Source organism: Mus caroli, chromosome X (assembly GCF_900094665.2).
Source record: "Mus caroli chromosome X, CAROLI_EIJ_v1.1, whole genome shotgun sequence".
Lineage (NCBI taxonomy): Eukaryota > Metazoa > Chordata > Mammalia > Rodentia > Muridae > Mus > Mus caroli.
Window position 1 is genome coordinate 127,186,885 of NC_034589.1, and position 14,302 is coordinate 127,201,186.

The window sequence follows — 14,302 nt, forward strand, 5'->3', positions numbered from 1 at the left end:
CTCAAGCATTCATTTCTTAATTAATATTTCCTTTTTCTTTCAATTCCCTTGCTATATATCTTGCTTGTAAACATAACTATCTGTCTCCCTTTCTGATATCTCTTCCTGTAAATCTAATATTCTGACGCTGTGTGAAGGCTTCACAACAGACTAATTTCTGACTCTCAGCACTGAATGTGAATGGAATCAACCACCCTTACATGCTTAGCCCTATATACTGATACAAGAAGGATAAATAGGTTTCACATTCTTGGGGAAAAGCTGGAAAAGTTCTCTAACTGAAAAATGATAAGCACAAGCCCAGAGAAGACAAAAATCATTGGATGCTGGAAAAGGACTTCAAGACTTTCCGGTTGGACTGGGTAATGCTGGTCTTTCTTCTATTTTGGTCTGTAAACATTGTACATTCCAACACAATGCTGCTATAAGGTACCTGAACAAACAAAGGCATATGACCTAATCAGACTAATCAAATAAATAGCTATAAGCTGGATCTGAATAAATGGACATATAACAATTAAATGAAAAAATAATTAAAATGATCATTGAGATACCGAATGAACACAGGAAAATTTTGTGTTTACTGCCAATGAGAATAGATACAGGCTTACATTATCAAATAACAAGAGGTAATAGTGGGACAGATCAGTCAGAAAATAATAGCGTAATAGTAATAAGCCCTTCCTATGGGTAATCATCTCTAGTCAGAATATAAGAATGTGCTAATGTACAATTTAACAGGCTCATACTCCAAAGAATATAGCTGAATAAGTAATTGATGTATTTTAGGTTGTGACCACTTTGAACCCCATACAGATTTCTGTAGTGACTACATTCATTTGCTAACAACATATACAGGTTCTTACCCTCCATATCTCTGCATAGATGGAAAGAGAAAGGATGGAAAATATTACATATAATATTCAAATGAAAACATGGCTGGTCCTAGATGTCACAGAAAAAAAATATATTTTAACTCTGAAAATGTCCTTGAGCCAAGGAAGAATATTGTATAATAGTAAAAATTTTTTTTCTCAAGTCATACATGGCAGTTACCAATACATGTGAACCCAAGTTCCAAACATTGAAACATAGAAGCCAAATGCTGGTGACACTGTTGGAGAACTCAGGTTCATTTTCAATAATGCATAGAATACTAAGACGGAAGATCAGCTAGGAAACTTTGCTTCACCTTCACCTTTCCTTTCTCTTTCCATCTATCTGCACACTTAAGTCAGATGCAAGTCTCACAGCATACATTGGCATCTAATTTTATTTTCACACAGTTTGTGGTTCTGGGGGTTTAACCAAGGGCCTTGTGTGTGCTAAGCAAAATTTCTACCTCTGAGTTCAATCGATAATTCAGCGTACTTTTTTCTGAATCCATTCAGCTGTTCTATATACTTTAAGCAGTTTAATTAACCTTACATTTTAATTAGCTTCTTGGTAGTCTACAGAATAATGGATTTCATAATGACATATCTAAACATGAATAACACACTTTGTTTATATTTGTCCCCTCTTGTTTCATTTCTCTCTTGTTCTGGTCCCATTCTACCTTCCACATATCTTTTCCTGTTTTTATGGTCTCCTTCCCTCTCTCAGTCTTTCTCTGTCTCTAACTTGAGCTCTATTTCTCTCTCCTTAAAATGCATACACACACACACACACAAACACACACACACACACACACACACACACACAGAGAGAGAGAGAGAGAGAGAGANCACACACACAGAGAGAGAGAGAGAGAGAGAGAGAGAGAGAGAGAGAGAGAGAGAGAGAGAACTTAATGCTCTAACCCAAAATGGCTCACAGTGGCATATATAAAGAGCTTTCTGTACCACATTGAAATACCATCCAGCAGATGATACATTCTTTTAAAACTGCAGCTGGAACCTTTCCCAGGTTTTGTCACATGCTATGTCCTAAGACAATTATTTACACATTTAAGAAGGCTCAAATTACTAGGTAACATTTCTTTCCATCATGGAATGAAAGTAGAAATCAAAATATTTGAAGCAAAGATAAAGTTCCTATGTGGAAAGTAAAGAATACCTTTGAACAACGACTGGGTTGAAGTAGTAATCAAAAGGAGCAAGTAACATCTTGAGACAAAGGAGATAAAAACACAGCATATTAAAATTTATGAGATACAGCAAATATAGTACTAACAATTTTAGGTTTTTTGTTTAAAAAAAAGCTAGTCCCAGTAAGACAAGAATCCCTTGTTTTATGTCATATGTAGAATCAGGGACTGAGAACATGTAACAAAAGTCAATATAGTGAGTTAATATGACTAAATACACTGCATGCATACTCTGAGATATCACAATGAAATCCATTTGTAGAGTTAATACATTGTAATAAAAAGAAAGTTTTTAATTTTTAATATGCCAATTAAACAAAAAATTCTAGTAGCAACCTAGTTGTATACTTCAAAATAACAAACCATGCCTAAATACCCAATTTGAGAAGAGGAGGAATATTTGGTGGTACAGGATGAAGAGGAGGCTAAGGAAATAATAAAAATAGAGAATAAATAAAATTGAAAACTATCAATGATACTTGGAGCTGTTTCGGTATAAGGACATTGATACAACTGATAAGCTCTTAGTAGTTTAAGAGGAAGGAATCAGTTATGACTATAGCTCAGAGGTATAGCTTTTGCCTAGAATGTAAGATTTGAAGCTGGATTCAGTTCTCAGTATGGAAGGAAACACTCAAATAAATAAATGAATAAATAAAACCAGAAATAAATGCATAGAAATAATTGATGACATATCTTTTTGTTACTTCTGTGGTTTTAAAACTGTATAGAGAAAAATTTGAATAATTTGAAGGTAATGGATAAATTCCTAAAAAAATCATGACCCATTCCAGCTAAATCATAAATAAATAGAAACTGAACAAATACTATTGAATGTGACTACAACATCAATAATAAAAAGTATCACAGCCAAGAAAATCCAGGATCCCATGGTAGTACTCGATAATTCTAGCTAACATTTACAGAAATATTAGGAATACTCAATATTTCTAGAATGTTTAAGAGATGGAGACACTTCTAAACACATTCTACTAGACCAACATTACACAACTAATAAGACCAGGCCAAGAAATTGCTAGAAAACTACAGTCTAATCAATATTCTTGATGATTATAAATTAAAAAGTCTTCAATAAAATACCAGCAACCTGAATTCAATTGCATGTTAAAAGGATTATACACCATGACCAATTTGGATTTACCCTGGAATGTACAGATGGCTCACCATATGAAAATCGCATAAGCATCTTAATAGCTGTGGGTGAAGCTTTTGAAAAATCTCAACAACCTTTCATGATAAAAACATATGGAACAAATTAGAAATGGAAAGAAATTACTTGAACAGAATAAAGGTCATATATGAAAAAACTCATAGCTTAAATTATATACTGAATGTTGAGAAACTGAAAACTTTTCCTATAAGATAAGGATCCTCAATCTGTAAATATAGTACATGGAGTCCTAACCAATACAACCAATCAAAAAAGGGAAATAAGTGATAGCTCCAAACCTGGACAGACTATACAAGTATCTTAATTCTCATATGACATGGTCTTCTTGGTAGAAGAATACTTATAGGATTACAAAAAGACAGACGTTAGATCACATAAATAAGCAAAGCTTCAAGACATGGAATAAATAAAAAAAAAAGCATTTGTGCTTTTACAGTCTATCACTGAACAATCTAAAAGGCAAACTAAGAAAATGTCATTAAAAGATAGTGTAAAAATAATAAAATGCTCTGAAACCCATTTTGTTCAGTAGGTAAAAGCAATGTACATGGGAAACTATAAAACACTATTGAAAATAAAAAGGCACAACTGTGGGATGAGGTTTAACTTTCAGCTCCTCTATGACAGCATACAACCACCTGCAACTGTACTTCTAGGGAATCCAAAACCTTCTTGTGCTCTTCATGGACACCAGACACAAACATGGGCACATGCATATGTGCAATCAAAGCACTCACGTGCATTTTTTAAAGGTTAAAGGCATAAATAAATGGAAAGATATCTGTTTCACCAGTTAGAAGATTTAAGGGTATGGGGGACTTTTCGGATAGCATTGGAAATGTAATTGAGGAAAATACGAAATTATATATATATATATATATATATATATATATATATATATATATAAAGAAGATTTAATATTGTTAAAATTTCCAGCGTTGGAGTATACATCATTAAAATACATATCAAAATTTCGATTTTACATTCTGTAAAAATGGAAAATAAAATATTGTGATGGTAAAACCTGGTTGTCTGCTTAATGGGATATGAAATTGACTAAATAGCTAGACACAAGATCAAATTATATGAAGCAAGAAGACCCACTTTGATGTAATATGGCAATCTAGACAGAATCAAGTGGTGAAAGGAAACTTTGCTCTGCCTGCCTGCCTTCTCTCTGGCTAGGAAATTGATTTATCTTGTAGAGGCGTCTACTGTTGCTGCTGTATTCCTTTAGTTATATTGCAACTCATCTTCTTCAGGTTCCCAACATTCACTGTAAGACTAGTGCTTCTCCAGCATCCCTCCAGGCTTTTTGTACCTGATTGGAAGTGCTGAGGCTCCTAGTCTTGTGAAGTTTACAGCTACCATATGCTTGGACTCTCCATTCAGGCATTCATTTTAAGACTATGTAGATTATATAGGATAAGCTGATGTAACCCCCTTTCATGTACATACATACAACACACACACACACACACACACACCATGTTCTACTTTATCCTCCTATTTCATCCCCCTGCATACTTCCAAAACTATATAGTCTGTTTCCCATTCCTAGATAGATCTGGTTCCCCAGTCCCCTCATTCTGTAACTAATCTTTGTGGTTTTATGGATTGTATGATGGTTATTGTTGTATTAACTTCTAATATCCTCATATAAGTAAATAAATACCATATTTGTCTTTCTGGTTTGTGTTGCCTCATGCAGGATGAATTTTTTTTCTAGTTCCACCAATTTGCCTGCAAATTTAATACTGTCTTTCTTTTTTTGACAGCTGAATAATACCCCATTGTGTAAATGAACCACAATTTCTTTATCCATTCTTCTGTTGAGAAACATCTAATTTGGTTGCAATTTCTGGCTATTATGAATATAGCAGCAATTAACATAGTTGAGAAAGTGTCTCTATGGTAGGATGGAATATCCTTTGGGTACATGCCCATGAGAGATATTGTTGGATCTTGAGGTTGATTGATTCTCACCTTCCTAAGGAACTATCACATTGCTTTCTGTAAGGGCTGTCTGAGTTTGCACTCCCACCAGCAGTGGATGAGTGTTTCCCTTAATCCACATCCTTACCAGCATGAGCCATCACTTCTTTTATTAATCTTCAACATCCATACACGTGTAAGGTCAAATCTCAAAGTAGTTTTGATTTGTGTTTCCCTGATGGTCAAGAATGTTGAACATTTAATTGTTTCTCAGCCATTTGAGTTTCATGGATAGAGTATTTTCTGCTTAGATCTGTACCTCATTTTTAATTGGATTTTTCTTATGTCGAGATTTTTTTTAGTTATTTTTATATTTTGGATATTAGATTCCTCTTGGATTTGTAGTTGGTAAATATGCATATATATATGTGTATATATATATATATATCCATTTGGTAGGCTTCTGCTTTGTTGAATGACACTATCCTTTGCTGTGCTGAAACTTTTCAGTTTCATGAGGTTCCATTAATTAATTATTGATCTTAGTGTCCATGCTAACAGTGTCCCTGTTCAGAAAATCTTTTCTGTGTCAATGCATTTGCAAGCTGGTATCTTTGCCTCTAGTTCTATGGGGTTATCACTGCAGAGCAAAATGAAAATATGAATTGTATCATCTCTCTGTTCTAATTTGCTAGCATTAGTAATTTTCTTTTTCTTTTCTTTTATTTATTCATTAATCTCTCATGCAGTACATTCTGACCTCAGTTCTCCTCCCCAACTCATCCAATTTCCTCCCTTTCACTTAGCTANNAAAAAAAAAAAAAAAAAAAAAAAATCCTTACCTTGTTCAGAGGCTGTCACCTACTTTAGTTCCATTCTCTTCTCTCACCCAGTATTCCAGTTATAGCCAAGTTCTTGCTTGCACTCATGTGCTCACTCATCCCCCTCTCTAATTCCCACCTTCTAGCTTAGGATCAACTGCCTAGGATTCCTTTCATTATCACTGACCCCCAGTAGCAGGAAGAATTTACTCTTACTCCATCTTTTGAATTCTTCTCTCTCAGTATGTTGGGCATTTACTTATTGGTACATCTGTCTCCCTTTACTAGTCTTCAGTCTTTACAATTAGGGATTTTAGATATTTTATTCCTAGCAGTAAGTACAGTGTCTGAGGCTCAGTAATTTGTGTTTCATGAATATATGCACAGACATGTATATGAATTCATGAGAAGCACAGTTAAGATTTCTGCTTTTCTGTGATAAATAAAATGATCCAACAATATCCCTCACTTCAGCCTTGCAAATAAATTATTTTACATTTTCAAAATGCAACTTTAGAGAGGATTATATTTGTAGCTTTCAGGAAATGTAGTATGGCTGAAGATTTTTGTTAGTTGGTAGAGTGGCAATATTCATGAAGCATTCATGAAGTTTACATACTGTATACATTGAGCATGGTAGCACCACACCCATGATCCTAGCCTTCAATATTGGCAAAGTAGGAAAGAAATTCTGAAGTTCAAGATCATCTTTGGTTACTGCCAGGGCTACATCCATAGCTAGCTGTCTAAAGAGATTAAGAAGAGAAAAAAAAAACATGTCTAGATAGGAAAGAAACTTGTTGGTTTTACCCTGGGGTCTATCCCATAATCAGCCACCAAACACAGACACTATTGCATACGCCAGCAAGATTTTGCTGAAAGGACCCTGATATAGTTGTCTCCTGTGAGGCTTTGCCAGTGCCTGGCAAATACAGAAGTGGATGCTCACAGTCATCTATAGGATGGAACACAGTATTCCCAATGTAAGAGCTAGAGAAAGTACCCTAGAACTGAAGGGGTCTGCAACCCTATGGTGGAACAATATGAACTAATCAGTACTCCCAGAACTTGTGTCTCTAGCTGCATATCTAGCAGAAGATGGCCTAGTTGGCCATCACTGGGAAAAGAGGCCCTTTGGCCTAGCAAACTTTATATGCCCCATACAGGGGAAAGCCAGGGCCAAGAAGTGGGAATGAGTGGGTAGGGGAGCAGGACGGGGGGAGGGTATAGGGGACTTTTGGGATAGCATTTGAAATGTCAATGAAGAAACTATCTAATAAAAAATTTTTTAAAAGATTATAACTAATATTTTAAAAACCAAAGGTCACAATAGCTTAATGGAAAATATTTACTTCTTGATAACATAGAGACTGGTTGGGTATTAAAATAACTTTCTATGTAACTCCAGCCTTTTTTTTTCCATTCTCACATAATCTTTCAAAATCTCCTCCAGGAATTCCTATACACATATAGCCAAGTAAACAAGATATCACTACCTACCACATCTTCTTATCCACAATTTAAACATTCCAATGGAATTCCAATCAAAATATCACAGTAAGGACTAGTTATAGGCACTATCAGGTAAGTTAAGTTGCTAGAAGAGACTCAGACTGCTCAAGCATTTGGAAAGAAACAGAGGCCATTTGACTACCACCCCACTCTCAAATTAAGAGATTGATCCACTGAACTATGTGTAGGAGGCTCAGACCACCTGGGCTGCCTGGAAGATAGTTTCTGACTTTTTGAGCTTTCTGCAAGTTGTTTATGTGCTCCGGATTTCAAGCTTTTGTGAGCTGTCCTCCATGCTAGAGTGAGTTTCGGTGATGCAGCTTTCTATGAATCATTTTTGGTCCCTGTAAATAAACCCTCAAACTTATTCCTCTTTGAAACCCAGATAAAACTCATAGGTTCACACACAACACATACACACACATACACACACATGCACACACACACACACACTCACACACAACCCTTTAGAAAGCAGAGGAGCACAGAAACTTAGATAAGTTTTGGTTTTAATGAAGCTATGTAGAATTACCTATGGGAGCACCCCTAAGAGTCTTGTCTCAAATAAAGACACCTATGACAATCAAGAATCACTCTTTCTAGAGAGCAGCCTGTTCGATTACTGTACAACATTTCTTTGCAAAGTTTTTCTTTATGTTGAGATATAATCTTTTCCTATAAGACAGAATCCACTTAGTTCATCCAATAGCTGAATATACTAATATATGATATACTATTAAGAACATTATGTCTTCTCTTTTCTGGATCTATTCTAACAAAGAACGTAAGCGTGATTCTCAAAATATGAGTCCATATACCAGAGATACATAACTCCCTTAGAGCGTAGGACAACTGACTTCCTATATTCCAGCTTCTGTGGAAATGAGATCATCCATCTGCAAGCACTTTTTACAGTATAAAACAGCACATTCATAGAAGGTATCATTATCCTTATAAATGTAGCTTGAAATTGTGTGAGCTTATTCAGCAGCCACATCACACTGTTGGCTTGTCTTTTAAACTTGTGGTTAGATAAACTCCCCAACCCTTTTCACAGGAGTTACTATGTGAAAGAGCCCATAATCATTTGTTCCGTGGTCAGAGATAAATAATCATTCACTTTTCTGTCTTTAAGAAAAAATAGTACTAGTAGTGCCTAGATATCAGGGATAAATACCAGCCTCAATTTTAGACAAGGTGTAGGTCCCATCAACCAGCACAAACCACTGTAACCAAAATTGATGTTTTTAAAAGTATACATTCAGTTAACTAAGCATATTTTCTTCTCTGAATCACACTGAATACTTGATTTGTATCCACTTGTGGCATTGAGCTGGGGACAGTCTTAAAACTTTTGATTTCTTCTTTAGTAATTAATGGTCTTATTTTCATTAACTGCTCTCTAGAGCAAGAATTGAGCACTTTTTTCTCCAAGAATTTTTGCAAGCAGTGTGAACAATTTAAATTATACAAACGTATAGAAAGTGTAAATAATAGTATGCTTGAGATTGCATGATTAATACAGTTGAGTAGAGATATGAAAAAATATATACCTTTTCCACTATATTCTTCTTCCTCTAGGAACGTTTTGGATCATTTACTTTTCAAGTCCATTAATCAGGGCCCATCTGCTAAATTCAGGATTAGTGGACCATAATGAAAGGCTCAGGTTTTTTTTTTTTTTTGATTGCAGTCACCTTAATTGCTTAGTCTATTTGTACTCTTCCATAGGGAATTGTTGATGGCATTTTCAAATATTGAGCCTTTCAAAAACTTCCCAATTAATTAATTGTATTACTTCAATCAGGAAAAGGCTACTGCATTGCACACTGTTTTATGAACTCCCTTTGGTCTTGGTAGACTAGAATTTCCAGTTTTCTATGTAAGAGAAAAGAAATGACCAGCTTTCTTCTTGGATAATGAAAAGTACCCAGAAGTTTTGGCTAGCTCTAAGTTTAGTGTCTCATGAGATGGTCACCAGAGGAATACCGTGCTGTGTCATCTATAGGTATATCCTACGCATTTGGATTGGCTGCCTTTTACTCCCAGGTGCCCTCCATTACTCTATGTGCCAGCTTCCTAGAGAAGCTTTCAAAAAGGGCTACAAGATGAGTAGAAAAAAAATGATATAAGTATTTTGTATTCCAGCTTTTGAGACCAGATATATAAAAACACTCTGTTAGTGGTGTTGGTTTATTGTGACAGCACCAAAGGAGAATGAAATTTATGCTTCTCCAAACTTTTGCCCATCTCTAGCCATCTTCAGTATCTCTGTCAACACTTTGGGTTCTTTCTTTCTGTGTGTAGTGTTTCTTCTGTGTGTAAAATTTCATCTTCTTATAACAATCCACTGTATTCTGGGGTTCATTTTATCATAGCTTAACATCACTCAAATACTTAAAAGACGCCTTTTTCAAAAAAAATGTTCACAGGCATTATGGTTATGCACACAGCTTGCAAAGTATACATTGTTCCATCCATAATGGCATGCCTACTTACATCTATATTCAAAGAAGAGTTAATAGTAGGATGAGATATAAAAAGTTTATTTCCAGAGTAGAAAGTTTGACAAGCCAAAATCTGAGCACCTGGGATCCTGCATATGAGAACTTTCATGTAATTTCAATTGTTGGAGAAACATATCAGTAGACAAACATAGGCAGGTCTCAAGCAGCTTTTAAGAAGGAAGTGTTTTTGTACATTTGAGCTTTAACCTTGGGGCTGAATCTACATGTCCTGCCTTCCAAGTTCAGGAATAGAAATCCCTGTATACACATGAAGAATCTTTCAAAACTGAGATTCATTTCAAGTACTGTTTTGTTTTTTCTTCCATTTCCTGCGAACATAAGGAATTACTAATTTTACTTGTCTTCTTTGAAAGAAATATATCCTTAATTCTTGCAAATTCTAAAGTCCAATGTATTTATACAATCAATCTGTATTTATAAAGAAATATCAATTTATAATTAAAACATAATAAAAATCTTTTGTTTTGCCACAGTTCTGAGGAAAGCAAATACTGAGCAATGTAATATTTAGAGCTTATGTGCAAATCACAGAAGGACTATTGTGAACCATTGTAATTTGAGTTACTTTCTTTATTTAACCAGCCCTTCCTCTTAAAAAAAAACAATAGAGAGAAAAATGGGGTATTTTGGCACATTAAGTAGGTTGTCAATAATTATAAATTGAATTTCAAGATTCTTTTTATATACAAGTGATACTACCTGGGTTATATTTAGTTTTGACATATGATGCAACTTGTGTACAATTTCTAGTACCTCACACATGGAAATGAAGATGTCATGTGTCCACAGAGAGGCAAACATATAGTTCAGCTAAAAGACAATCAAGAAGTACTGAGTAAATTAATGTATTGTTATTTTGTGCCAGTTAATAAAGGAGGACCATTCATGTTACTATCCTTACATTGTTAGTAATGGTAGAGTGATATAGGATGAGTTAATCTTTGGTCTGTGTAGAGCTGTGAAATAAGTTCTCACATTCCCTTCTTTTCCTGGAGATCATTTTTTATGTCAACAAATATGACCTTTGTAAAAGTACTGTAATTTGCATATATTTAAATAGTAATTCATATAATATATGATTTAAACAATGATTTATTAGGTTGAAATCATGCAACAAAAAAATTATTGAGCTCTAACTATAAAACAAACACTTTTCTGAACCCTGTGGGTATAAGTAATACATTTTTTTTCTCCTTATGACTTTTATTGTCCCAGCAGGGGAGAGAGTAAGTAAATTAACTTACTATTTTCCTGAATGTAACATTTCAAATTATTATTACGTGTTTAAATAGAAAGAAAGAATGTCTATCTATGTGTGGATGGGTCAAGATGCCTGGATTCAGAAAGTACAAAAGCATAAACTTTAAGGATGATTAAGAAATGTCAAACGAAAAAAAAAAAAAGAGGAGACATATGTTTTCTAAATGGAAATAACATATATTAAGGTCCTACAGAAGCAGAAAAGGCCAGACATTTTTGCATGTCTTAAGTCTAATATAGCTAGAGCATTAGAATTTGCAATGATCTACGTAAGGGTGGCATATAGCAAGGCCAGATAGATGAACTGTGATTATGTCATGCAAAATCTCAAAGAAACACTTCTACCAATGATGGCTAATGATGCTAATTATATATACCTTTATTTTTAACGTTTTATCTTGAAATAATTTCACACCTGACAAAATGGTTGCCAGAGTAGCACACAGAATTCCTGTACATTCTTCCACACAGCTTCGTTTATGAGGGCTCTCGTTAAAATAATATCGTATAATTTCTGCCAAGTGATAAAGGCAGCATGAAGTGATCTGTTCAGAAAAAGAAAGGTATGGTTATTCCCATGTGGTAAGATTAAGAAGACTCACTTAAAATTAAACTTCTATGTCTTAGATATAAGGTTACAAGTTAGAAATGAACTATAGAAAGGTAGTTCCTGGCTAATAACCTTGCAATGTAGCAGATTTTGTGATAGGTTGTGCATAGTTAGGTGAGAGTGATAATATATTATTAAAAACTGTCCCATGACTTATTACTTTATTAATTTACCTCTTCCAGATTTAGAGGTTTGAGAATAATAATTCAGTAATTGACCTGATTCTGTTAGCATTTATTTGGTTCTTTTTCTGTGAATAAATTTGATTATGGTCAAACTATAGTGTCACTGAAAATTCTGGGGCTTTGGTGCTCATCTTACACAGATACAATTTAGGTGGCTTCTCTGTCTATGTCCAAAGCATGTTTCAGTATTATCTGTTCTTTTAAGAGGAGATCTGTTTAGTTGAAAGGCTTTCTGCTAAGGCAGATGATGTCAATTCTGTCAAGATCTAGACTTTGAATAAGAGGAGCACTGCTCCAATATATTAGTCAAAGGAAATCCCAAGTCCAGCACAGACTTAAGAGGAGGCAAAATGGTCCCCACCTTTCAAAAGAAGGAATTACATGCATACAATGGTCAGTAGTGACCCTTGCAAAACTCTATTATGGAAAAGTCTGGAAGGTGACTAGGATTATAAATTGCATGATCAAATGAGAAGTCCAGATTTTTCAAGGTAGGGCACTCTCAAGAGAACTTATGGTCCACTCACATTGTTTTTCTTGTGAAGAAACTCAAGCCTCAAGATAAAAGGCACAACCATCACATAAATCCACAGAACACACCATATCCCAAGCTGTTATTCTCAGCCAGTGCTCTTTTATGAAACATTCTTTTACCTCTTTTTTTCTAAAGGAGGGGGAATCAATATACTTGGATATTTTTCTTCATTCCACATTTTCTAAGTAACATTTAAATGCCATATAGCTTGTTTCTAAGGATTATAACAAACTATTTTATCTGTCGAGGGAAAAAATAGATGCTACACCATCTTAGGAAACCAAGGAAGACATTGAGTTGTGCTTATGTTTTATTTTGAGTGTCTGCTTCCCAAACGGATTCATGCAGTGCCATTTTATGTTTGCTTATTGTATCTGTCGAGAGAATGACTTACTTGCAGTTGCATGCCTCATATAGTCTGTAAATTACAAATAGCAACATTCAGCTCTACTCCTTTGACCTTTTCAACACTGTATAATTTTCAGGGTATGCCAGTGCACATTGCTTCTTGTTTACAGCCTCAATGAACTGTGAAAAAGGGGTGGGATAGCCATCAAATCAAAATATACAATACAGAGAAGGTCAAAATAATGCATCATAAAACCAACTCTCAAAGCGAGGGTTAAAATCAAGATAAATCTGTCTTATTACTGTCTCTTCCCTCCCATCATACCCATAGAGATTAAGCATGAGGGCACATGTTTGTAATACCAGTCCTCAGAAGGCAGAGTCAGAAGTACTGCAAAACAACAGTGAGCCTATTCTACACAGTGAGTTAGAAGACAGCTAGTATTGTGTAATGTGGTCCCATTTCAAAGAAAGAAGTAGTAAGGGAGATATTATGTACATGTTAATGATGAGGCAGAAGATATCAATAATGATATGATGAATAAAATTACACCATGTGTTTAAATGTATTTTGAAATGAATTTTACTATGTTTGAGTATACCCAAGATCCATCTCAAAATGAACTGATATCCAACTTGTCAGCTCTGAAAACATATACATATGTATGAGTAACCTCATATTTACTGAGTCTATATTTATATATTTAGGAATATATCCACCTAACAATCAAAGAAAAAGACATTCATGAATTTGAAAGAGAAATAGGTGAGGTACATGGAAAGGTTTGAATGAAATAAAGGAAAGGAAGAAATTATATTATATTATAATCTCAAAAATAAAATAGTTTAAAATAGATTAACGTTACTATCTCTTACGTTCCATCCTGACCACAATTTCCCCTCCACTCCTCTCAACCCTCCCACCTCCCCTCTCCACTAGATTCACTGTTTCTCAGCTTCCTTTCAGAAAATCTCAGGCATCCAAAGGATATCAACTAAACACCGAATAAAAAGTAACAATAAGTCCAGAAACACCATACATTTCTTTTTTAAAAAAATTTTTAATATTTTTTATTACATATTTTCCTCAATTACATTTCCAATGCTATCCCAAAAGTCCCCCAGAGCGCACCCCACTTCCCTACCCACCCATTCCCATTCTTTTGGCCCTGGCATTCCCCTATATTTGGGCATATAAAGTTTGCAAGTCCAATGGGCCTCTCTTTCCAGTGATGGCCGACTAGGTCATCTTTCGATACATATGCAGCTAGAGACAAGAGCTCCGGG

The 14,302-nt window shown here is 34.8% G+C and overlaps 1 protein-coding gene across 1 annotated transcript in view; it reads left to right on the top strand.

Moving 5' to 3' along the window:
- The window catches only part of Il1rapl2 (interleukin 1 receptor accessory protein like 2), a 1,226,021-nt gene that overhangs the window by 906,987 nt on the left and 304,732 nt on the right, over positions 1-14,302 (top strand). The gene's annotated exons all lie outside the window — the stretch shown is intronic.